We start from the raw sequence: 24,806 nt of genomic DNA, 5'->3' as shown, positions 1-24,806 counted from the left end.
CCGAGTAGCTGGGACTACAGGTGCCTGCCACCATGTCCAGTTAATTTTTGCATGTTTAGTAGAGATGGGGTTTCACAATGTTGATAAAGCTGGTCTCGAACTCCTAACATCAGGCGATTCACCCACCTCGGCCTCCCAAAGAGCTGAAATTACAGGTGTGAGCCACCACATCTGGCCTTCTGGCCTTTTCTTCATTGGAATTGTCACTATCTGATATAAACCATGACATGGGTAGAAAATGCCATGTACTGTACATATATATTAAATATATATATATGCATACAGACATATGTTCAAACACATGTACACACAGAATATACATTACATACACTTAACACGATTATTTAGTTCACACTCTAGTATGCCTAGCATATTATATATTTAATATTTTTATTTCACCAATTAATGCATGTCTGCACAGGCACACACTTGTGCTGTTTCATTTATCTAAGTCTTTTGTCTTGAGAATGCAATTCTTCATAAGAGAATGAATTTTGATTATTTGATTCAACATTGTATTTTTTTTTAATCTAGCTGAAGACCTGGCACATGCATGGAAACTGGTATTTATTTATTGAATTAGACATTAAATCGGTGCATCTTTTGTGGTCACTCTTTCTACATAATAAAGATTTGATGGTTAATATCTGCATATAATGTGAAAGATGTTGTAAATCTACTTATGTATATGTATATATGTATGTATAAATATATGTATACAATTGAGTTGATCAATTTATTGGTCCATCGATATCTATGCCCTATATTTTTGCTTAAATTGCTCAGCAATTTTAAGTGAGGTGCCCTTGTATATGTGATTTCTTCTCAAGTTTCTTTAAGTTCTCTCCCCAGTCCTAAACAACTACAAAACTTCCTAAGAAGATAAAGTTGAAGAAATAGTTCACAGTGACATTCTAGTTTAACTCTATTCATATATCCTGGATGGCACAACAAGAGGTTGAAAAAATCAGCACAGATTGTTTTACATACCTCAGTAGAGCCTTTTATATAATTCTGAGTGACTAATTTCTTTCAGCCTGTTTAGACAGGATTAGATCAAACTGAGAATCTCTCCTAACATAATTACGTGATTATCTTGGGATTCTTCTTTTGTTGCTCCTCTTGTTACATCACATCAGTTGGAAAAGAAAATCTGTCGAATTATACAAGTCGAGTTTTAGAATTTTGTGAATGTAAGCACACAGTCTTTGAGATATAAGAACTTTATGACATAATTATGAAGATAAACATTGATCCTCACATCTGTTCTGTCAAACTAAGCATAAGTGGTTCATAGTCTGTAAACACAGCTAAATTTAAAGTGAGTGATTATTTTGATAAATATTGTGACTGACATTTATATGGTCTAGAAAAGTACCTGACTGACTTTTATAAACCAAATCTATGAGTTGAGAATGGGAACACTGTTAGGCCCTTCACGCACAGTGTCTCACGCCTGTAATCCCAGCACTCTGGGAGGCCGAGGAGGGTGGATTACGTGAGGTCAGGAGTTTGAGACCAGCCTGGCCAACATCGTGAAATCCCGTCTCTACTTTAAGAAATGCAAAAATAGCATGGCGTGGTGGGACGTGCCAGTAGTCCCAGCTACTCAGGAGACTGAGGCACGAGAATAGCTTGAACCTGGGAAACGGATATTGCAGTGAGCTGAGATGGAGCCACTGCACTCCAGCCTGGGTGACAGAGCACGACTCTGCCAAATAAAATAAAATAAAATAAAATAAAGTAAAATAAAATAAAATAAAAAGAATAGCAACATTGTTGACGAGTGAAACTTAAAGAAACAGTCCCAGAAAAAGTTATTTTTAATTTAATTTACCAAGTCCCTGAAATGTATGTTTTTCTAGTGAGCTAAGGAAAGAAATCTGATAATTTTACAAGAATTATCTAGAGATTATTTCTCATTTATTGAAGTTTTCAAAACTTAGTTCAGAATACCCTTACATCAGGAATTATATTTTAACTAGATAAGTAGAATTTTCATGACATTAAGCGTAGTTTAAGTCAATGGTCATTTATAATTTAGAATGTCATCTGTGTCAATAAAAATAACAAGCAACTGCATGAGTATTGTAAAATGAAATAAAATGTTTGGATTTTTCAGTTTATTTCTCTTATAATGTATACAAATAAAGAACTGTGGCCTGAGATATTTCTTTTAAGAAGTACAATAATTTTTTTTTATTTAGTTTGTTTTTTAAAATTCTTTCAATTGAATATTTGTTTTGAGGTTATGTTAATTACAATTAAGCTATTTTTGTAAAGTAAGTAGATTTGGGTGGCACCCTTTATAACTTCCTCTTTGATAGGCAGGTCTATTCTTGAAGAATCTCTCTATTCTTTCCTAAATTGAAAATTCGAATGTTGGTTAAGTAAATGACAATGAGGTAGATAATTGAAAAATATACTCACTTCAGAGAAACAGAAACATCATTTTTATTAGGCACTGTGTAAAACCAAAGTACACCCCAAAACTCAACCATATTTGGTTTCAGAATATTTATAACACTTTTTTATTTACTTGTGTGGCAGACATGTAAGTAATAGTGTGGTAGCAACTATTAATGTTTTCCAGCGTAATGTATTTTTCTTTAGTAAGACTGAGATGTTGGGTGAAGTAACTGGTAGTGATTAAAGAGAGTTGTGTGCTCAGAGAATCTATTGATGGAGTTGTCGAGATATTTCAAGGGAAAAGAAGACAAAATAATTCTGGTAAGGTAAATTTATAGGAATATCTGTAGGGAACTGTGGGGTAAAATAAGATGTTAGAGTTATGTAAAATTTAAAAAAAAAAGCCAATACGGGTATGTTTAGTAGATTTATGGATAATTCAGGAAAATGAAATCCTAAAGATATTCTGGAAAGTGCAGGAAAATTGGCTTATAAACAAAGTACCAATGAAGATACAGAGAATATTCAGTAGAGGATACTGTGGGAGAAGGGTGGTGTGTCTTTGTGTGTGTGTGTGTGTGTGTCTTATGTGTGTGTGTGTGTTCATGTGTGTGTGTAAGTTTAAATTTTATATATCTTTAGCCATCATGAGTGGGCATTAGTAGAGACATTATCAATGAATAACTTACTACCTTCTGCCCACCCACTTATTGGAATTTTTAAAAATAACCTATAAGTCTATATATATTTTTATACCAGCTAATTGTGACCAAATGACACAGCCTGGACACCAAAACATAAAAGTGTTCTATAAGATTTCTAAAAGTATACTCATGAGTTCTAGAAATAAGTCTATTATATTCTGTAGTCAGTATTGGATACTTGAAATAAATATATATTTTTAAAATTTTGTTATTATAGTCTTCAAATGCTTTAGCATCTCTCTTTTGCAAGTCTGGTTTGGTATAAAGTCCTTAATCAGTTTTTCCCTAATTGGACTGTGAAGAGAATCACCTAGAGATTTTTAAAAAGTACAGATTTTGTCTCACATGACATCTTTTGCTACCAGAATCTTCAGGGTGCATGTTTTAAAATTGCAATTTTGAAAAATACCCCAAAAGATACCTGACAGGGAAATAAAAACTTGAGAACTCAATTCACTATGCCATAGAAAAATAATAATAATAAACCGAAAGCTGAGTCATGCAAGAAACTACCTTTCCTTCTGTTCTTAAGCAGACAGCTACAGTTGAAAGGTAAAATATCTCCATAGGCAGCTATGCCATGTTCACATGATCTTATGTAAAATGCCAATTTACTGAGAACAAGACAAAAATATAATTGATTATTCTCCTACATTCTCCTTTTCTCTTACAACACATGGATTACTATATCCTCTCTCTTTCCCCTCCAGATTATTTTTCCTCATTAAATGTTGAAGTCCTCAAAATCATCTTTGGAAAAATGCACAGACCACAGACTGTTTCTGTGATTTCATGCTTATTTCTTCTGGGCATATCCTTAACCTTAGCAAAATAAACTTCAAAACTGATTGAGACTTATCTCAGATACTTTCTGTTTTATACATATTTACATACAGTAGTAATGAAACTAGCATTTTACATGAGATATTGAAGGCATAACAATTTAAATCAAATGTTTATTGGAAAGCGGTATCAGTTTTTCTTTTTTTAATCAAAAAATAGAATTCAGAAAATTGTAAAGGTTATATGAATAGCTGACTAGCCCATGAACAAATTAGTTTAGCATAGACATTAATATCCAAATAGTGAGTTAGTTGTAAGTTTTATAAGTTAGTTGGGTTCTTGCTACATAACTCAAATAAAATGATTTCTGTAGATGCTGTCAATTTGCTGTTTGGGCGATTTAGCTGTTCCAGCCTTCAGGCTTCAGAGTGTCTGAGGTGACCATGAGCTGAAGTGGTCCCCAAGCACAGCACAGGTTGTCTATGAAAACATGATCAAAACACTTTTTAAAGCAGGTCCCTGATCCTGTTCCTCCTGACTGGGCAAGACCTCCCAACCAGGGTCTCCAGCCACCTCCTGCAGGTGCATTTGAGCCAGCAATATATCCATACCTCCCTGTGACAGACCTCCTAGAAGATGACGCAGACTGCCATCTTTGCTGCTTCACAGGCTTAAGCGGTGATACCTGCAAGTACAGGAATATCTGAGGTGACTAGGCATTGAAGCGGAACCCCAGCATACCACAGCAAACCTACAGAAAAGTGCACAGACTGCTAAAGGAAGAAAAATACACAAAAGCCAGCAACTTCAAATATTGAAGGTAAATAAGCCTACCAAGATGAAAAAGAATTAGCACAAGAATGCTGAAAACTCAAAAAACCAGAGTGTCCTCTTTCCTCCAAATGACTACAAGGGTTTGGAATCGGGCAGAGACTGAGGAAGTTAAAATGACAGAATTAGAATTCAGAATTTGGATAGAAATGAAGTACACTGAGCTAAAGGAGTACACTATAAACCAATGCAAGAAAGCTGAAACTCATAATAAAACATTGCAGGAGCTGTCAGACAAAATAGTCAATAGATAAAAGAGTGTAACCAACCTGATATAGCACAAAAACACAATACATAATTTCATAATGTGAATACAAGTATTAATAGCAGAAGAGATCAAGTGGAGAAAAGAATCACTGAGCTTGAAGACTAGATTTCTGAAATAATGAGACAAAAACAGAAAAAAAAGAAAAGGAATGAACAAAACCTCCACAAAATATGGGATTATGTAATGAGGCCAAATCTATGACTGACTGTTTTCCTGAATGATATGAGGACATTGGAATCAATTTGGACAACATAGTTTAGGATATCATTCATGAGAACTTACCGAACCTAGTTACAAAGGCAAATATTCAAATTCAGGGAATGCAAAAAACTCCAGTAAGATACACCATGAGAAAAACATGGGAAGCACATCGGACTAACAGTGAATCTCTCAGCTGAAACCCTACAAGCAAGAAGAGATTAGGGGCCAATATTCAACATTTTATAAAGAAAATATTTCTAACCCAAAATTTCAAATCTAGCCAAACCAAGCTTTATAAGCTAAGAAGAAATAAGTTCTTTTTCAGACAAACAAATGCTGGGGAATTTCTTACCACCAGATGTGCCTTAAAAGAGCTCCTGAAACAAGGATTAAATGTGGTAAGGAAAGACTATTACCAAGTACTACAAAAACACACTGAAGTATGTATAGACCAGTGACATTATAAAGCAACCAAATAAACTAAGTTTGCAAAATAACCAGCTAACATCATGATGACAGAATCAAATCCACACATACAAATACTAACCTTAAATGTAAAAGTGCTAAAAGCCCCAGCTAAAATATACAGAGTGACAAGCTGGATAAAGAACCAAGACCTTGTGATGCTGTCTTTAAGAGATCCAACTCACATGCAATGAACAGATAGGCTCAAAATAAAGGGATGGAGGAAAATTTGCTAAGACAACAGAAAACATAAAAAAGATAGGATTGCAATATTAGTTTCTGACAAAAAAGACTTTGAACCATTAAAGATCAAAAAAGACAAAAAAGGGTGATACATAATGGTAAAAGGTTCAATTCAACTAGAAGAGCTAATTATCTTAAATATATATATACCCAACACAGTAGGACCGAGATTTATAAAGCAAGTTGTTAGAGACCTTCAAAGAGGCTTAGACCTCCACATAATAGTAGTCAGAGATTTTCATACCTCACTGACAATATTAGACAGGTCATTGAAACAGAAAATTAGCAAAAATATTCAAGACCTGAACTCAGCACTTGATCAAATGGACCTGATAGATAACTACAGAACTCTCCACTCAAAAACAATAGCATATACACTCTTCTCATTGTCACATGGCACTTACTCTAAAATTAATTACATAATTGGAATTAAAACACTCCTTAGAAAATGAGAAATAACTGAAATCATAACAAAGAACCTCTCAAACCACAGCACAATCAAATTAAAAATCAAGACTAAGAAATTCACTCAAAACTATCCAATGACATGGAAATTCAATGACTTCTAAATTACTTTTGGGTAAATAATGATATTAAGACAGGTATTTGGAAATTCTTTGAGACTAATGAGAACAAAGAAAAAACATACCAGAAGCTCTGGGACCCAACTAAGGCAATGTTTATATGAAAAGTTATAGCACTAAATGCCCACAACAAAAAGTCAGAAACATCTTAAGTCAACACATTAACATCACAACCAAAAGAACTAGAGAACCAAGAGCAAACAAATCCCAAAGCTAGTAGAAGACAAGAAATGACTAAAATTAGAGCTGAACTGAAGAAGATGGAGACAGAAAAAACAACAATAACAAAACAAAACAAAACAAAACAAAAAACATTAAAAAGATGAACTAATTCAGGAGTTGGTTTTATTTTTAAAAGTAATAAAAAGATAGATTCTAACTAGACTAATGAAAAAATAGAGAGACAAACTTATAAAAACATAATCAGAAACAACAGGGATACTGCCACTGACTCCACAGAACTACAAACAAAACTCAGAGATTATGAACACCTCTGTGGACATAAACTAGAAAATATAGAAGAAATAAATAAATTCCTAGACACATACACTTTCCCATGATTGAACCAGCAAGGAACTGAATCTCTAAATAGACCAATAATGAGTTCTGAAATTGAGTCAGTAATAAATAGCCTACTAACTAAAAAAAGCACAAGACCAGATGGATTCATAGCTGAATTCTACCAGATGAACAAAGAAGAGCTGGTACCATTCCTTATGAAACTATTTCAAAAATTCAAGGAGGAGAGATTTTTTTCCTATCAAAACCTTCAGGGTGCATGTTTTAAAATTTGAATTTTGAAAAATACCCCAAAAGATATGTGACAGGGAAATAAAAGCTTGAGAACTCAATTCACTATGCCAAAGAAAAATAATAATAATAAGTTGAAAGCTGAGTCATGCAAGAAACTACCTTTCCTTCTGTTCTTAAGCAGACAGCTACAGATGAAAGGTAAAATATCTCCATAGACAGCTATGCCATGTTCACATGAGCTTATGTAAAATTCCAATTTACTGAGAACAAGACAAAAAGAAAATTGATTATTCTCCTACCTGCTCCTTTTCTCTTGCAACATGTGGATTACCATACCCTCTCTCTTTCTCCTCCTGATTACTTTTGAAATTGAGTCAGTAATAAATAGCCTACTAACAAACTGGTATCAGCATTATCCTGATACCAAAATCTGGCCGATACAACAACAACAACAAAAAAGGAAACTTTAGGCCAATATTCTTGATGAATATCATTGTCAAAATTCTCAATAAAATACTAGCAAATAAAATGCAGCAGCACATTAAAAAGCTAATTCTTCACAATCCAGTAGGTTTTATCCCTGGGATGAAGTGTTGGTTCAACATATGCAAATTCATAAATGTAGTTATTCACATAAACAGAAATAAAGACAAAAATCTCATAATTATCTCAATATATTTAGAAAAAATATTTCAATAAAACTCAACATCAGCTTACGTTAAAATCTCTCAGTAAACTAGGTATTGAAGGAACATACCTCCAAACAATAACAGCCATCTATGACAAACCAACAGCCAACATCGTAATGAATGGGTGAAAGCTGGAAGAATTCCCCTTGAAAACTTGCATGAGACAAGGATACCCTCTTCCACCACTCCTGTTAAACATAATATTGGAATTTCTGGCCAGAGCAATCAGGCAAAAGGACGAAAGAAATAAAGAAAGCAAGAAATCAGGAAGAAAGCAAGAGAGAAAGAGAGAGAGAGGGAGAGAAAGAAAGAAAGAAAGAAGAAAGAAAGAAAAGAAAGAAAGAAAGAAAGAGAGAAAGAGAGAGAAGAGAGAAGAGAGAAAGAGAGAAAGAGAGAAAGAGAGAAAGAGAGAAGAGAGAGAAAGAGAGAAAGAGAGAGAGAAAGAGAGAAAGAGAGAAAGAAAGAGAGAAAGAAAGAAAGAAAGAAAGAGAAAGAGAGAGAGAAAGGAAGGAAGGAAGGAAGGAAGGAAGGAAGGAAGAAGAAAGAAAGAAAGAAAGAAAGAAAGAAAGAAAGAAAGAAAGAAAGAAAGAAAGAAAGAAAGAAAGAAAGAGAAAGGAAGAAACAAGGAGAGAAGGGAAGAAAGGAAGAAGGAAGGAAGGAAAGGAAGAAGGAAGGAAGGAAAGGAGGAAGGAAGGAAAGGAAGGAAGGAGGGAGGGACGGAAGGAAGGAAGGAAGGGAGGGAGGGAGGGAAGGAAGGAAGGAAGGAAGGAAGGAAGGAAGGAAGGAAGGAAGGAAGGAAGGAGAGAGGGAGGGAGGGAGGGAAGGAGGGAAGGAAGGAAGAAAGTACTCAAATAGGAAAATAGAAAGTCAAGCTATCCTTCTTTGCAGATGACATAACCCTATATCTAGAAAACTCCATAGTCTCAGCCCAAAATCTTCTGAAGCTGATAAACAACTTCAGTAACAACTCAGAATACAAAATCAATGTGCAAAAATCAACAACATTTCTATACAGGAACAATATTCAAGCTGTGAGCCAAATCACAAAGGAACACTCATGCAAATTACCACAAAAAATAAATAAATGAATAAATAAAACACCTAGGAATACAGCTAACAAGGGAACTGAAAGATCTTCACAAGGAGATCAAACCACCACTCAAAGAAATCAGAGCTAACACAAACAAATGGAAAAATATTTTATGCTCTTTGGTAGGAATAATCAATATAATTAAAATGGCCACAATATGCAAAGCAATTTATAGATTCAATCCTACTCCCATTAAACTACCATTGACATTCTTCACAGAGCTAGAAAAAAATTAAATTCATATGGAACACAAAAAGAGTTTAAACAGTCAGTGCAATCCTAAGCAAAACACAAATTTGGATGCATCATGCTATCTGGCTTCAAACTACACTACAGGGCTACAGTAACCAAAACAGCATGGTACTGGTACAAAAACAGACACATACACCAATGGAACAGAATAGAGAACCCAGAAATAAGACTGCACATGTACAAATAACTGATCTTCAAAAAACCTGGCAAAAACAAGCAGTGGGGAAAGAATTGCCTATTCAATAAATGGTGCTGGGATAACTGGCTAGCCACATACAGAAAACTGAAACTGGACCCCTTCCTTATAATATACACAAAAGTTAACTCAAGATAGATTAAACACTTAAATGTAAAACTCAAGACTATAGAAAGCCTGGAAGACAACTTGGGCAATCCCATTTAGGACATAAAAGCACTGGCAAAGATTTCATGACAAAGATGTCAAAAGCAATTTTAACAAAAGCAAAAATTGACAAATCGGATCTAATTGAACTAAAGAGCTTCTGCACAGCAAAATAAACTATCAACAGAGTAAACAGGCACCCTACAAAACGGGAGAAAAGTTTGGCAAATTATACATCTGACTAAGGTGAAATATTAAGCATTTATAATGAACTTAAATTTACCAGAAAACAACAACAACAACCACCCCATTAAAAAGTGGGCAAAGGAAGCGAACAGATACTCTTCAAAAGAAGACATACATGTGGCCAACAAGCATATGGAAAAAAGCTCATCACTGATATTTAGAGAAATGGAAATCAAAACTACAATGAAATACCATCTCACACCAGTCAGAATGGCTATTATCAAAAAGTGAAAAAATAACAGGTGCTGGTGAAGTTGTGGAGAAAAGGGTCACTTACACACTGCTGGTGGGAGTGTTAATTAGTTCAACCGTTGTGGAAGACAGTGGCGATTCCTCAAAGACCTAAAGACAGACATACCATTCGACCTAGCAATCCCATTACTGGGTATATACTCAAATGAATATAAGTTATTCCATTATAAAGAAACATGAATGTGTGTGTTCAGTGCAGCACTATTCCCAATAGCAAAGACATGGAATCAACCCAAATGCCTACCAGCGATAGACAGGATTTAAAAAATGTGGCACATATACACCATGGAATTCCATATAAAAAAAAGTGTACCTGACACACAATAAGCACTATGTAAAGTGCTTATCAAATAAAGATTAAGAAGACTATGTTAAGAAAAAAACTTAGAATATTTACATAAAACTGCAGATGTTTTATATTACCTCATAATCACACCAAGCCTCTTGTCAAGGAGGTTGTAAAGCTAATAATGGGGACCTCTGTGTAAAGAATTTGTTGTTTATTTATTCATTGCTGCAGTAGCTGATATATTTATCACAATGTAGTCTTCAGAATTATGTTATTTAAAATGTCATGGTTAAAAAATGGAAATTTATGTATTTTTATTGTGGCTAAATTTTGTTAATTTTTTTCTTATGTTGATAGTAGTATTCAAATATTTTCATTTTTTTATCAAAGGTACTTTAGCTGAAGTTTTTACACTAGTATAAAAAACTGCTAGGTTACTTACAATTTTGTGTGATAGGTTTCTCTAGGTTTTAAGCTACCAAATGCTGAGCACCCATGTGTTATAATCACTAAAACATTCTTACATGGCCCAGAATATGTGAAGAACAAACGAGTATATGACTGAATCCATTAAGGAACAGATATAAGCTGGTTTCTATTTAAAATTCTGAAAAAGAGGAGTGGTCAGTAAACTATCGGAATGCTTTATTTTTTCTAGTCTCTGACATTAATTATATCAAATGAAAATAGATTCTTGACAAGAGAGAATTAAAAGCTGTATTTTGCAAATATTATTCAATTTGTAATTGTCATGCTTTAATCCAATTATTTACACATTAAAGTATAAATAATAATTAGCCTTATTATGCCAACCATAAAAATGAAAACAAAAACTTTCATATTTGTAAAGAAAAATTGTTTTTCAACTGTCTATGGCATAAAATATGCTGCCATTAATTGTTTTGTCGTTAGTGTTAGGCTTGTCAACATAGTCCTAATTTGTTGTTTTTAGGATATTTTATAAGTTGATGACTCCTGAGCCTGTTTGAACCATGACCCAGACTATAATTCTATTAATCTAAAAAGGGACACTCCTCAATTTCATATAAGTAGCATTATTTTTTATTCAGATAAATACAAGTTTAAAAAATTCTAAACGAGGAATCCAAAAGAAAAATATAGCTAATAGTTTTTGCTAATTTTGTTATTACCTCTCATAATTCTAGGCACTTTCTTTAACATGAATTAAAGTATTATATGTGTTCTGACATATTTACATTACCTGGAAACCTACAAATGCAGGTTCTAATAGAGGTATGCAAATACTGAATGAAGACGCCATTTGTTTTTTATCTGTTTTGGCATTGGAAGTCACCTGATCACATTCTATTTTGGGCACATGTAAGATTGCCCTCATATAAACATCACTGAATGGGAAATGAGGTGGAGATAATGTAATAATCTTCACATCTCCCAAATGAAAAGATTTAATCAGTTATACAAAATTCTTAAAAACTGAAATATAATCTAATTTTCCTATGATAAATTGGCCCATTTCCATGGAAACATCTTCATCTTTGAGGGAAAAAAAAAAAAAAAATGTTCATCTAAGCAGCTGGAGATAAAGATCGTTGTAATGGGCCACTAAGGATTTTAAAAATCAATGAGAAATGATTAATTCAGTAGAATCAGTACAATTTACCATCCTACTCTTCAAGTCAATCTTCACTTAATCTCTGTTTCTATTTTACTATTTGACTATATTTTTAACTCCTTTGGCAGACTGTTCAGAGATAAGCTTGAGCTAAATTTTATCAGGTGTTGGAATCCATTGGTGCTTAAGATGATAAGCATTGTTACATTTGCATTATACAAGTAGAAATGTTAATAGTTTTTGAAAATGCAGAGTGGAAGCTGTAGTTTGGAATGTTTTCTTCAATTAGAATGTAAATGACGAGTTGATGGGTGCAGCACACCAACATGGCACAAGTATACATATGTAGCAAACCTGCACGTTGTGCACATGTACCCTACAACTTGAAGTTTAATAATAATAAAAAAAAAAAAAAAAAAAAAGAAAAAGCAAATTTGTTTCCTTTTGTATTCAGAGGCAAGGTTTCTTCTTTCACAGGCTAGAGTAAAGAGGCGTGATCATAGTACACTGTAACCTCTAATTCCTGGGCTCAAGCAATCCTCCTGCATCAGGCTCCCAAGAAGCTGGGACTACAGGCATGTGCCCACATGCCCAGCTGATTTTTTAAATTTTTATTTATTAATTTATACAAGGACTCACTATGTTGTCCAGGCTGGTCTTGAACTCCTGTCCTCAAGCAACCTACTCACCTCGGCCTCGCAAAATGCTAGAATTACAGGTAGGAGCCACTATGCTCAGCCAGAAATCATGTTTTAAAATAAATATTTTGCTAACAGTTTTTTGGCTATATGGGTTCTCACCGTTTTTCAATTTCTATCCACTGGAAAGTGAAAAGAAACATAAATATTGAAATATTAATATTTTTGTTGGACTTCAGATTAGTACACTTCCTGTGATTATGGATGGTGCTTTAAAGGCTTTACTTCCACTGTAAAATGAGGGAAAAATATATATCTCAAATTTATTATATAGATTTAATAAGTCTATAAGGGTTTTTTTTACAATTTCTATTAACAAGTTTACATTCCTATAAATGTATAGGAAGGTTTTATCATCTCTTGATCAACATTGAAGCCCAAGAAAACTGGTGATATTTCTATGAAACTGTCAGAAGATGTGAAAAATCTAAATAAGCTTATTGAATTGGTTTCTTGTTGGGTAGAATTGTCTTTCATTTGCGGGACCAGTTGAAGGTCAGTTATGTAATATCATGAGTATGCTACCATTTTAGCAGCAGAAGGACCATATCAGGGCAGGGGACAGGGGTGGAACTGAAGATATCCACTAACAGTCAGTATCAACTTCCCAGCCTACAAGTAACCTTGGAAGTAGCTCCTGCTCCAATCAAAGTTCTGCTAACTGTAGTCTTGGATGATACTTTGTCTGAACTTCATGAGAGACCCTGAACCAAAATCACCTAGCTTAGTCATTCCAAAATTCCTGTCCAGCTGACATTGTGAAGATAATAAATTTTATTTCAAATTATCTTTAAAAAGTAAATAAGCAAGTTGAAGATATACAGGAAGCATGAGAATTTGTAAAATCGGAAAAAAAAAAAAAGTGGCAATGATATCAAAATTAGCTCCTCTGGCCTTCAAATTTAAAATGAGTTAATAGGTTTGGGTTTATTATTAACCATATCCCTTGATTCCTTAGTTCTTATCTTCCATCCAGTCACCTCCGATTTTATTAGAGATGAGAGAAGAGGCTGTTGGTTTGAATGGGAAAATTGGATTATTCATTATACTCATTCATCTTTACATTTTCCAAGGATCCTCAATTAGGTGGAATCACATTTAAATGCATTTGCTAGGGTTTATGATTTTAATGGAGTTGGCCCAAATTTGCTTTCTCTAAGGTCTCTATAGTATTTGGAACCATATGTGTTTCTAGATTATAGGCTAATATCCAGTTTTATGTGCCTCAGGATTAAATAATCTTATTATACATTCCTTACATTTGTTCTTTAGATTTGAGTACAGTGAAAGAATTTGCTCTGCAAAGTACTAAAATATCGTGTTATCCAGGATCTTGGGAGGTTTTTCCATGAGTAATGACCTAGAATGGTCACTGATACCTGGGTTATAGCTGTCAAATGCCCTACAACGTCTTTCTGCCTCCCCATATCAGCTCTGTTCTCACCCCTTTATCTGGCCTCTGTCTCTTTTTAGTAAGGGACTCTCTTTTGAGCCTAGCTTCTAAGGTATACCTTAAGCAAGTAGTACACAACTTTGTAATGTTCTTACACAATTCTTCAGGACATTTTGTCACAAAAAGGGCACAGTTTATGAGCTATGAAGATAAATTGAGAACAAGCTTCTTGAGGGATGGTTAGGTGCAATACTTTATAGTAATTTTGCAAATAATATTTTCTCTAAGTATCCAAAGGACTCATGGGGTGCTGAACGTTTTGTGTTTATTTGTTCTCCAACCTATGACATCCTTGTTTTCTTTAATGAAGATGCGTTAGAGGTTATAGGAGGTTAACCAGATAAACTGATTGTTGTGATAGATGCAGGAGGCAGGTAAGGAGGGAGGGGTGGTCCTAGGAGAATCTCCAACCCACCCCACAAGTGTTTACATCAGATGCTTTTATGCAGGTAAGGGAACCCGCCCAGGGTCTTGTCTGCTCACGCCAGCAGCTGGGAGATTGGGGTGGAGCTAACGGGAAGTTTGTGCCTTGTGAAGGGAGGAGGAGCCTGACCTCTTCAGCTCCTTTGTGATGACCTGGTATTCAATCTGTGAAGTGGGAGCCTATTGGATTCCCTCCTTTTTTCACTGAGAGCTTTCTTTTAATAAATTCTGCTCTCCTCACCTTTCAATATGTCCACGTGCCTAATCTTTCTTGGTCAAGTGACGAGAACCTGTTTTTAGTGGAAATAAGGAGCAAAAATCCCGCACCAGTTAAAGGAGATTATCACTAAATAGGGAAACTAGTGTACCCCGTTTGGTCCATAAAGTACTGCTATATTAATGTTAGCCATCTGCTGCTACTGTTTTGGTATTTTGATAAATGCTAGGACTAAAAATTAGTGTCTCAGCATATATTTTATTACAAGGAAAGGGTTAATGAGTATGAAAAACAATGACTTATAAATTATACCATAACTAAGTGTTAGAGACTTCACAGAATTCCCTACAAGGAAAATATGCCTTCTGGAAGGTCTTCCTGAGTGAATAATAATACACTAACAATGGAATAGCAGATCACGAAAAATCCTTTTAGGGGGCTATTTGGAGATGGACTACTCTATAAATTTTGCTGGATTGACAACCCCTTCTCTATTTTTAAAAGGATCCCCATCATTACTATATTATGATTCAAGATAAATGTGGACAACTGTTGTCAAATTATAGTCATTAGCATATTAACATATTTTTGTTTCTCAGCATGACATTTACAATTCTATTGTGATTTATTGTGGTACATATATATATATTTTTTTAAAAAAACATGAATCTGGCTTCTACTTAAGATATGTAAGTATGGATAAATCACTTAACTCGCCTAACGTGAAGTTTCTTTCTCAGTAAATAGAATTGATGACACCTCATTGGATATCTGATAAGATTAATTAATAAGACATACCTGAGACATTATATATATTGTAGGTACATTATTTTTATTATCATCTTGCATATTTGAAAGCAATGCCCATTTTTATACCTCTTAAAATGCATTCATATCTTTATAGTTTTTGCTTTCCTAAAACAAATGAAGAAATTCACATTCTTTCTTCAATGGTAAATATTTACAATTTTAACTCATCTTATAAAAGGGGGTTAAAAGTCTACAAAACAGGAGTAAGTCAGTCTTCACATTTTAGAAATATAGCCCTGTTACATGAAGTTTTTGGGGGCCATTATTTTGAATGAGGCTCCTAAACTAAGACCCAGATGAATAGACCAAACTAGAATGGAGTAACTCATGCTAGGTGCCGTGAAATCAACCTGAATTCAGAAATTTCCCAGTTTTCCAAAAGCAGGAGACTCATAGCAACCAATCAGAAGGTGCCTCCAGTTTACCCGAACCAGCATGAAAGAATGTCTCTCTACTTTAACCTTATGAGGAAAGTAGCTTTGAAAAGATGAATCTGGCCAGGTGCAGTGGCTCATGCCTGTAATCCCAGCACTTTGAGAGGCCGAGGTGGGCGGATCACAAAGTCAGGAGAACAAGATCATCCTAGCTAACAAGGTGAAATCCCGTCTCTACTAAAAAATACAAAAAATTAGCCAAACGTGGTGGCGGGTGCCTGTAGTCCCAGCTAATCAGGAGGCTGAGACAGGAGAATGGCGTGAACCCGGGAGGCGGAGCTTGCAGTGAGCCGAGATTGCCACTGCATTCCAGTCAGGGTGTCAGAACGAGACTCCGTCTCACACACACACACACACACACACACACACACACACACACCGGAAAAGATGAATCTGTTTCTTGTTTTCTGTTTCTGCTTTGTTCAGCCCTTTTTTCTTTGTAAAGCCAAAATCTTATTCTCAACTCATTGGAACACTCATTCTGTTTTATAAAATGAGATAGTGCCGGATTCTAGAATTTCAGATAACATCCAATTACAGCTTTAATCAAAATTTGTTGTAATTTTGTCTTTTGGCAACCCCATATACACGTAACTGTTCACGTTTTCTGTTAAAAAAATAAAAAGTCAATGACCTTATCAGAATTTTACTCAAAGAGTATTCTTTAAGTGGCAGTATTTTCTGTACAGGTTATATAAAGCATTGTGCTTTTCTTTTCTCCGATTACCTCCTGAATATAATTGAAAAGAAATGCAGCTTAGAAGAAAGCAATAAAAAGTGGCAAAAATATATGTGTTACTTTTCATAGAATGCAATGTTTTATAAATGTACTCTTATCTGGCAATGCCATTAAATATATTTCAGTGTCCTGGCTAGTAGCTCATAAAAAGAGAATCTGTTTTTATGATTACAAAATTATATATATATATATATATATATTAATTATAAGAGATTCCTTTCTCTGTTTCTAGAGCAACAAATCTTTATAAGAAAGATGTTATTTTGATAATTACGGTTTGGAATATAAATAATTTAAATATCTATTCTGTCCCTATTTTATTGCCCAATTGTCTACATACAAATACTTTGAACATGAATTTAAACTTAATACGAAATTCTTCTAGACATAACAAAATATGATATTGATGGGAAAAAAAAATTCTTTTTTTTTTTTTTTTTTGGTAATTCACTCTCTGACTATTGACTAATTTAAGCACAAATGCAAATAAATACAAAAATATTTTTTAAAATTGCAAAAACTAAAATAAACAAGTAGGGGAAAAATAAGAGATGAGTAGAAGTTAAAGATAAAAGATGGAATTAATGCAGAGAATTCATAGAAACTGTCTGGAGATTGCAGACCACACTAGGGTAGATAAGAGTTAAATAAAATGATGAAATGAAGTGGTTACTAAGAGGTAGAAGAGGAAATGGTTTTGTTATCGTTGTTGTTTGTTTGTTTGTTTGTTTGTTTTTGGTTTTCTTGTTGCTACTGTTTTTTTGAGATGGAGTATCTCTCTGTCACTCAGACTGGAGTGCAGTGGCGTGACGATCTCGGCTCACTGCAAGGTCCGCCTCCAGGGTTTAGGCCAGCCTCCTGCCTTAGCCTCCCCAGCAGCTGGGACTACAGGCGCCCGCCACCACGCCTGGCTAATTTTTTGTATAGTAGAGGTGGGGTTTCACCCGCTGTGTTAGCCAGGATGGTCTCGTTCTCCTGACCTTGTGATCTGCCCACCTTGGCCTCCCAAAGCGCTGGGGTTACAGGCATGAGCAACTGCACCCGGCCAGGGGAAATGTTCTTTAAGCATCTGTGGAGAGAGTATGAGGTAAGCTGAATTTCTTGTTTTTGCTTGCTAAAAGACGGCAGAGATCATTTGATATTTTTCACAGATATTTTGGTCAGTAGTATACCCTCACAGTATTACTTCAGGAAAATGCCAATTTTCCTGCTCTTCGCCATAATATGATCTGAAGAAATATTAATTTGTCTTGAAATTCCATAAGACATCACAAAAGTTACTACAGTAACATTGGGCAGACTGTATATGGTAATCAGGAATTGGCACATATTTTGAATGAAAACTTGAAGGTAAGAGATTTTAAAATCCATACAAATTTATGGACCTGTCGTCTCAGTGAATTTTCTGATGGTTCATGTCTCTGGAGCATGTCAACATAATCTGTTCATGGTGAAAAACAAATTTCTATAGCTCACATGACCTGCCAGAAAAAAACAAATTAGCGTAATGCCTGTGGTCGGTCTTTTTGGATTTTGGAGAAAATGTATACTACATCTGAATGTGTTACTCCGATCAATCTACAGAGTCACCAACAACGCTTCAAGTTTCAAAAGGGGACAGAACAAAAGAAAGTCTGCAGCATGTTCAGGATGTGGTAAAAAACCACTCTTCAACTAGGCCCTTATGATCCAGCTGATCTGATGACAACTGAAATGTCCATGGAAAATATAGACGCTCTCTGCAGTCTCTGCCAAGGACAAATAGATTCACAGCACTAACTTCTGTGATGTTGGAGAAAATCTAAGCCTTCATTTTCACAGAGTAATTCTTTAAACAAAGGATTTTTTAGTTTGAGTTTGTATCAAATTTCTCAAATCATAAGGTTTTCCCTTTGCCCAAGGATCAGCATATAGGTTGGGAGGCACACTCAATTCTTACTCTCAATTCTCCACTGGTTTTTACTTTCTACCGGGCTCTCGCTGGTGGTACCTATACTTGACATAGTTTCCCACCTGGGAAAAAAATATGTGGAGAATTATCTAAGGATACATCCACCTCTAATTTCCAGGATCTTCCTGTCACAAAAACGGCTTAACTTTCCCTTCGGCTTGACTAAACTTCAGCTTCCTCCTGATTCCAGGCTTTTGATCTCTTTTTCTCACAGAGTATTTACTTCAGAAAACTTTTCATTATAAATTCTTTTTTGTTCCTTTGAGATGTAAATATTTTAAAAAGCTTCTTCTAGCTGTTAAAACCCAGGATTGTCTTCTCAAAGACCTGGGGAGCTATCCTTTAAAAATGTAAACACCAAGGAAGATAATGGCCTATCTCCCAATTTCTGTGCAGAAATAGAAGCCTAATTTGCAGTAGGCACCTTGCTCCAATTTGTAAATCTTCTACATGTCATAAAAATATGAGAAGTTTAGTTTTCTTCTTATAAATTTAATTAGCAAACACAGATGGCCTACAATCTCTGCATGCCAGCTCATAAAATCTCTCTAACACTTTGTTCAGCAGAGTTGAGTTCAGATTGAGTTTTGGCCTCTCTCTTGGTTATGGGCTGAATTGTGGTCTCCTCAAATGTATGTGATAAAACCCTGATCCCACAGAACCAAAGAATGTGACTGTATTTGGAGATAAGGTCTTCAAAAATAATTAGGTTAAAATAAGGCTATTTTTATGAGTCCTAACAAAATCTCACTATTGTCCTTGCAAGGAGAGGACATTTGGACAGAAAAGGAGACACCTGGGGAGCAGGAAAAATGGAAGACATAGTAAGAAAGCAGTCACCTGCAAGCCAGGGGGAGAGGCGTCAGAGAAAGTAAAACAAACCAACACCTTTATCTTGGATTTCTAACCTCCAGACTGAGAAAATAAATGTCTGTCCTTTAAGCCACCTAGTCTGTGATATTTTGGCATGGCAGCCCTAGCAAATTAATACACTCCCTTATTCTAATGGTTTTGAATAGCGTCTGCCTTGCCTGTTTAACTTTGATAAAATTTTTACTTTGACACCTGCTAGATTTCTTGCTGGATCATCTCTTGCTTTAACTAGGATCACAACTTCAAGCTAACAAAAGGATGGGTTTTCTCCATTTTTTTTTTTTTTCTACTTAAGTCTTCATTTAATTTTCAGATTTGTGGTTTTACACCCATCCTCCCACTCTAAATTGAGAACACCTTCTTTTGTAATCTGGAGCAAGAACGGTCATACCCCAGGCATTGTGGGACCCTCACTGTGAGTCTGACAATGTCTGCTCTCTGCCCTTCCATCCTCCCTCTCCTGTTTTTCAAGCAACAGCGAAACATGGGTCCACTGTTGCCTCTGCTATCCAGTCATCTACCCAGGCACAGTACGGCAGTGTTTGACTCGCTTGATGGGGACAAGAAGAGGGCAATCAAACAAGATACAGGAAGCCAGGAGATGAGAATCCATCCCAAGAAGAAGAGAGATAGTGGAAGCATATTCTTCATTGTCTTATTGCAGTTACTTACAAAGCAGAAATGAAGACACAATCAAGAATTTCAAAACAGCAACCATAGAGCATCAAGTCCCAACAATTAGGGATTCTGAGTTTATGGCCCTGTTAATAAAGGAGTTAAAAAGGACTTATTTAGGCAGATAGTGATGGTACAGGAGTCCTTGGTAAAGCTTTTCTTTTAATGAAAAGCATCCCTCAAACCATTTCTTTTCTAACAGAAAGCAGCCTGAAAAGCCAAGCTGCAAGGATAGGTAAACAAACTGGAAGCTTGCATAGGGGAATGTCAGCAGCTATACTAAAAGCCAGTTACACCCAATATGGTGACTCCCCAGCCCTTCTCTTGGTTGCCACCTGTGCAGGTGTCATGGAGCCAGCCAGGTAAATAACCCCATTTACCTAATTAAAAAGTTAAGGTGGGATGGCCAGTTTCTTCATGGGTATGTAAATGACACACCTAGTCAAACCAATCCCCTGGGCCTTATGTAAATCAGACACCTTCTCCTCAAGCATCCTTATATTACCTACTGCTTCCAGCCATGAGTGGGGATTCCATTCCGAGCCCTCCTCCCTCTGCATGGGGGAGCCGTTCTCTTATTTTCTGCCTATTAATTTTTTCACTTCTTAACCCACTCTGTGTGTGTGTCCATGTAGTTAATCTTCTCGCCGACAAATGATGAATCTCAGATATTTCCCCATACAACAAAGCCACTTCACTGTGTGATTACACTGGTTACATTGCTCTATCCTATTCTTCAATACTGACTTAGAGAGCATGGATTACTCTCTCTGATTTATGCTCAACACAGTTGCTAAAACAAGAGTATCAGTTAAAATTTTACATATTCCTAGAAAGATCATGGCCCACCAGATGCTAGGTGCACACATGTAGTCCTAGCTATTTGAGAGGTGGAAGGATGGCTTGAAGCCTGGAGTTCTAGAATGCCGTGAACTATGATAGTGTCTGTGAATATCTAGTGCACTCCAGACTGAGCAACACAGTCAGACATCCTCTCTGAAAAAATTTATCTTTTTTAAGTGAAAAACCATGTCCCAAATACATGTAGTAGAAGTAGTATCAGTGGTTATATTTTATTAAAGTTTGAAAAGACTTGTGACAGGATTTTCTGGTAGATCAGATGGGGACCTGGGAGAAACAGAGAGTTCAAGAATATTTCTAAGGTCTTTGGTTAAAGTAACTAGACAAAAAGAAGTTAGTAGTATTGAGAATTGGGAAGGGTATGGAAAAAAACAAGTTTGGATAAAAAGTAGAAATCAAGAGATTTGTTTTGGACATTTTAAGACTGAGGTGTATAAGAACTCAAGATAAGTTTTTGGATGTATAGAAAATGAGGGAAGATGTGAATTAGGGAGTTTGGTATATATATTTGGAGTTCAGGAAAGATGGCTCAATTGAAAATATAAATATCTGTGACCTCAACATATAGATTGCATTTACATGCTTATAACTGATTGAGATCACCAAGGAATTGCATGTTCAGAGGGAAAATAACATATCCAAAGAACAAAACAAAACAAAACAAAAAACAACACAGAGTAAAAAATTAAGATTTAAGGGAGATGAAGAGAAAAATAAAGAGCTGGAACATAAAGTCACCAGGTCAGAGAAAAAGCGGAAAAGTACAGCACCCTAAAAAACAAATTAGAAAAGTTTTTTAAGCAAAAATGAGTGATCAAATCTTGCTGCTTGGTTAATTAAAATCAGGATTAGAAATAACTGACAGATTAACAAAACACAAACACTGGTAATTTTGACAGGACAATTTTGAGAGGAAGCTAAACTTTATTGGAATAGAATAAGATAAAAATGTTGATAGTGATGCATATAAAGCATTTTTTCTATCCTGGAAAGGAACAAAATGGAAAGACACCTATATGTGACTATAAAAGCAAGAATACTTTTATCTCAAAATAAAAAAGATGATATGTGTTTATGCCATTGGGAATGTCAAGAGGAGAACATTGGGATGCAAGAGAAAGAGAAGAATTTCTGGAAGTGGAAGGAGAGGGTACCCACCTAGAGGGGTTGGCCTTTATTAGAAGCATGAAAATTGCTGTAGTAATGAAAGAGAAGATAGTGCATATAGGATATAGTAGATGAACACAGTTAAAGTTAGGTGATAGAAATTTAATTCCTTCTTTTAGTTCAGCACTGTTTAGGAGTATTGAAGACAGGCACAAAAGCATGAATTTAAGCAGATTTAGTTTGCTAAGAAAATATGAAGAGGCAAGAGAAGAATAAAGGAGCTGAAGACTTAGGTAAGGGCAAAATTGTAAGAAAGACCTATCACATTTAAGTGAGTAAGAATAGAAGTAAAGCCCTGAAAGATAAGGAAAAATGGGGTCAACAGACTGTAGGTCCTGATGAGACTGAGTTTGTGTAATCAAGATATCTGGGTGAGGAAATGAACCAATAATCAACAACAAAAACAAAATTAGTTGGAGGTAACAAGTGAGATAATTGAAACTCTAGTTTTGCTTCTTTGGCCACTAACACCTATATTAAAATTTTGATTTTTTTTTCAGAAATATTCTGATTTAATATGTATATTCAAATATTTTATTACACAGTTTAATCATTAAAAAATACATGTTTTATATCATAAACACTTGAACTATTCTCCCAAAATGTTAGGCGTGTGTGTGTGTGTGTGTGTGTGTGTATCAGATCAGATAATAACCATATTAAGCTTTGTGGGTCATATGTCTTCTGTTACCAGTGTTGTTGTTCAGGGTTGCCAATGAGCAGGAAAAAACAGCCATAAATAGTAAGTAAATAAATAACTACAGCTGTTTCAATAAAACCTTATTTATAAAAAAGCAGGAAATGGAAAAGACTTGGCTCAAGGCTTTCTTTTGCACTTGTGATTGTCTTTACTTTTCAGGAAATGGTTAAAGTAAAATAAAATAATGTAAATTGAATAGCTTAGCATGCTATGTTTTTATGTTTGAAAATTGGTAAGTCTTATCCCTCCCTTCCTTCCTTCCTTGTGTTTGTACTTCCTGTTCCTTCCTCTATTCCTTCTATTCTACATTTCTTCTTATTCTTCCATGTCTGAAAATTTAATATATATGAAAGTGCATTTATTTCAACGTATCTGTTTTGTTACTCTTAGCATATTTTTAAAACTTGTATCAGTCTTCACCACTTCACATCATATGACATAGATTTATTTTGCCAATATTATTTATTATCATTTTTATTGCTTAATAATTAAATAAGTAAAAGGTGAATTTGTAGTAATAATTACATTTTTACTCTTGAAATATTATGAGGGTATTTTGATCCCACCCATTTCAAATGAGAGACATGTAAAGAATAAAAAGATAGAAAGTTAAGACCAAGTAAACTGTTTTCAAAAATGCATTTTCAAAGAAAAAATATATTAAGTATGAACAACATGCTGGAAATATATACAATATAATAGTAATTATTTTTAACTTGGAAAGTCTCTCTAAAATATGGGAGGTCCTATGGTATCTAAGGCAAAAGAAAATCATAGTTTAAATGTCCATACAAAAAACATATTCAGTTGGGAAAATGAAAAATGCATCTCTATTTGTGCTAATACAGATGTATCTAGAAAAATCTTAAATGAAAGCACAGTACAGAACAAGCATATAGAGTATTGCAATTTGTAAATATATAAGGCCAGGCATGGTGGCTCATGCTTGTAATACCAACACATTGGGAGTCCAGATCAGGAGGATTATTTGAGGCCAGGAGTTCAACACTAGCTGGGACAACATATCAAGACTCAATCTCTACGAAATATTTACAAATTAGCTGCACGTAATGACACATACCTGTAGTTCCAGCTACTTGGGAGGTTGAGGCAGGAAGAGCTCTTGAGTCCAGAAGTGTGTGATTACAGTGAGCTGTGATTGTGCCACTGCCCTCAGCCCAGGTGATAGTGTTACACTTTGTCTCTAAATATATATATATTTGTAAATATATATATAAATATGTATAATATTTTGTATAGATATAACTGTAAATATAGATATATGTATAATTTTGTCAGTGTACAGACTGTCCCTGCTAAGATCTGCAATAAATTGGTCATGGCAGACACTGCCTCTAGAAAGACAGGTCTTAAGTGGATGTACATAAAGGGCAGCAGAAAATTATTTACTGTTAATTTATTTGCATTTTTAACATCTTCAATGTTTTGCTATTGCCTTTTACAACAGAAGACATTTAAAGATATTTTAATATTTGCCTAAGTAGTTAATGAATTTGAAGAATTCACGTTATTGATTTTATGTTACCATTACAACCAACTCATTGGAAGGTAATTTACTCACACAAAAGTGGTAAAACATAAATCATATGATGCTTTTATGAGGTGATGTCTGCATAATTAGGTACAAATAAGAAGCAATCCCCATATGAGGCTTGTTAATCGTGGCAGAGCTACATGATGATGTAACAAGGTTACTGATCGTTATACATTTCTGATGTTCAACAAACTACTTTTTAATGACCTATAAAAGGAACTATTTTATAAAAATAAATTAGTAGTTAATTTTAG

General features: G+C 34.9%; 1 long non-coding RNA gene across 1 annotated transcript; it reads right to left on the bottom strand.

Annotated features, from left to right (window-relative positions):
- Positions 1 to 3,892: 3,892 nt before the first annotated feature.
- On the bottom strand, positions 3,893 to 4,647 carry LOC119621076 (uncharacterized). The gene is made up of 2 exons (XR_005237596.2): positions 4,508 to 4,647; positions 3,893 to 4,376 (listed from the first exon to the last, which is right to left on the bottom strand). It is a non-coding gene; the product is annotated as an uncharacterized lncRNA (long non-coding RNA).
- Between the last annotated feature and the right edge of the window lie 20,159 nt (positions 4,648 to 24,806).

Source organism: Chlorocebus sabaeus, chromosome 7 (genome assembly GCF_047675955.1).
Source record: "Chlorocebus sabaeus isolate Y175 chromosome 7, mChlSab1.0.hap1, whole genome shotgun sequence".
Taxonomy (NCBI): Eukaryota; Metazoa; Chordata; class Mammalia; order Primates; family Cercopithecidae; genus Chlorocebus; species Chlorocebus sabaeus.
Note: the sequence above shows the minus strand (reverse complement) of the source record. Positions and strands in the feature narration are given on the sequence as shown.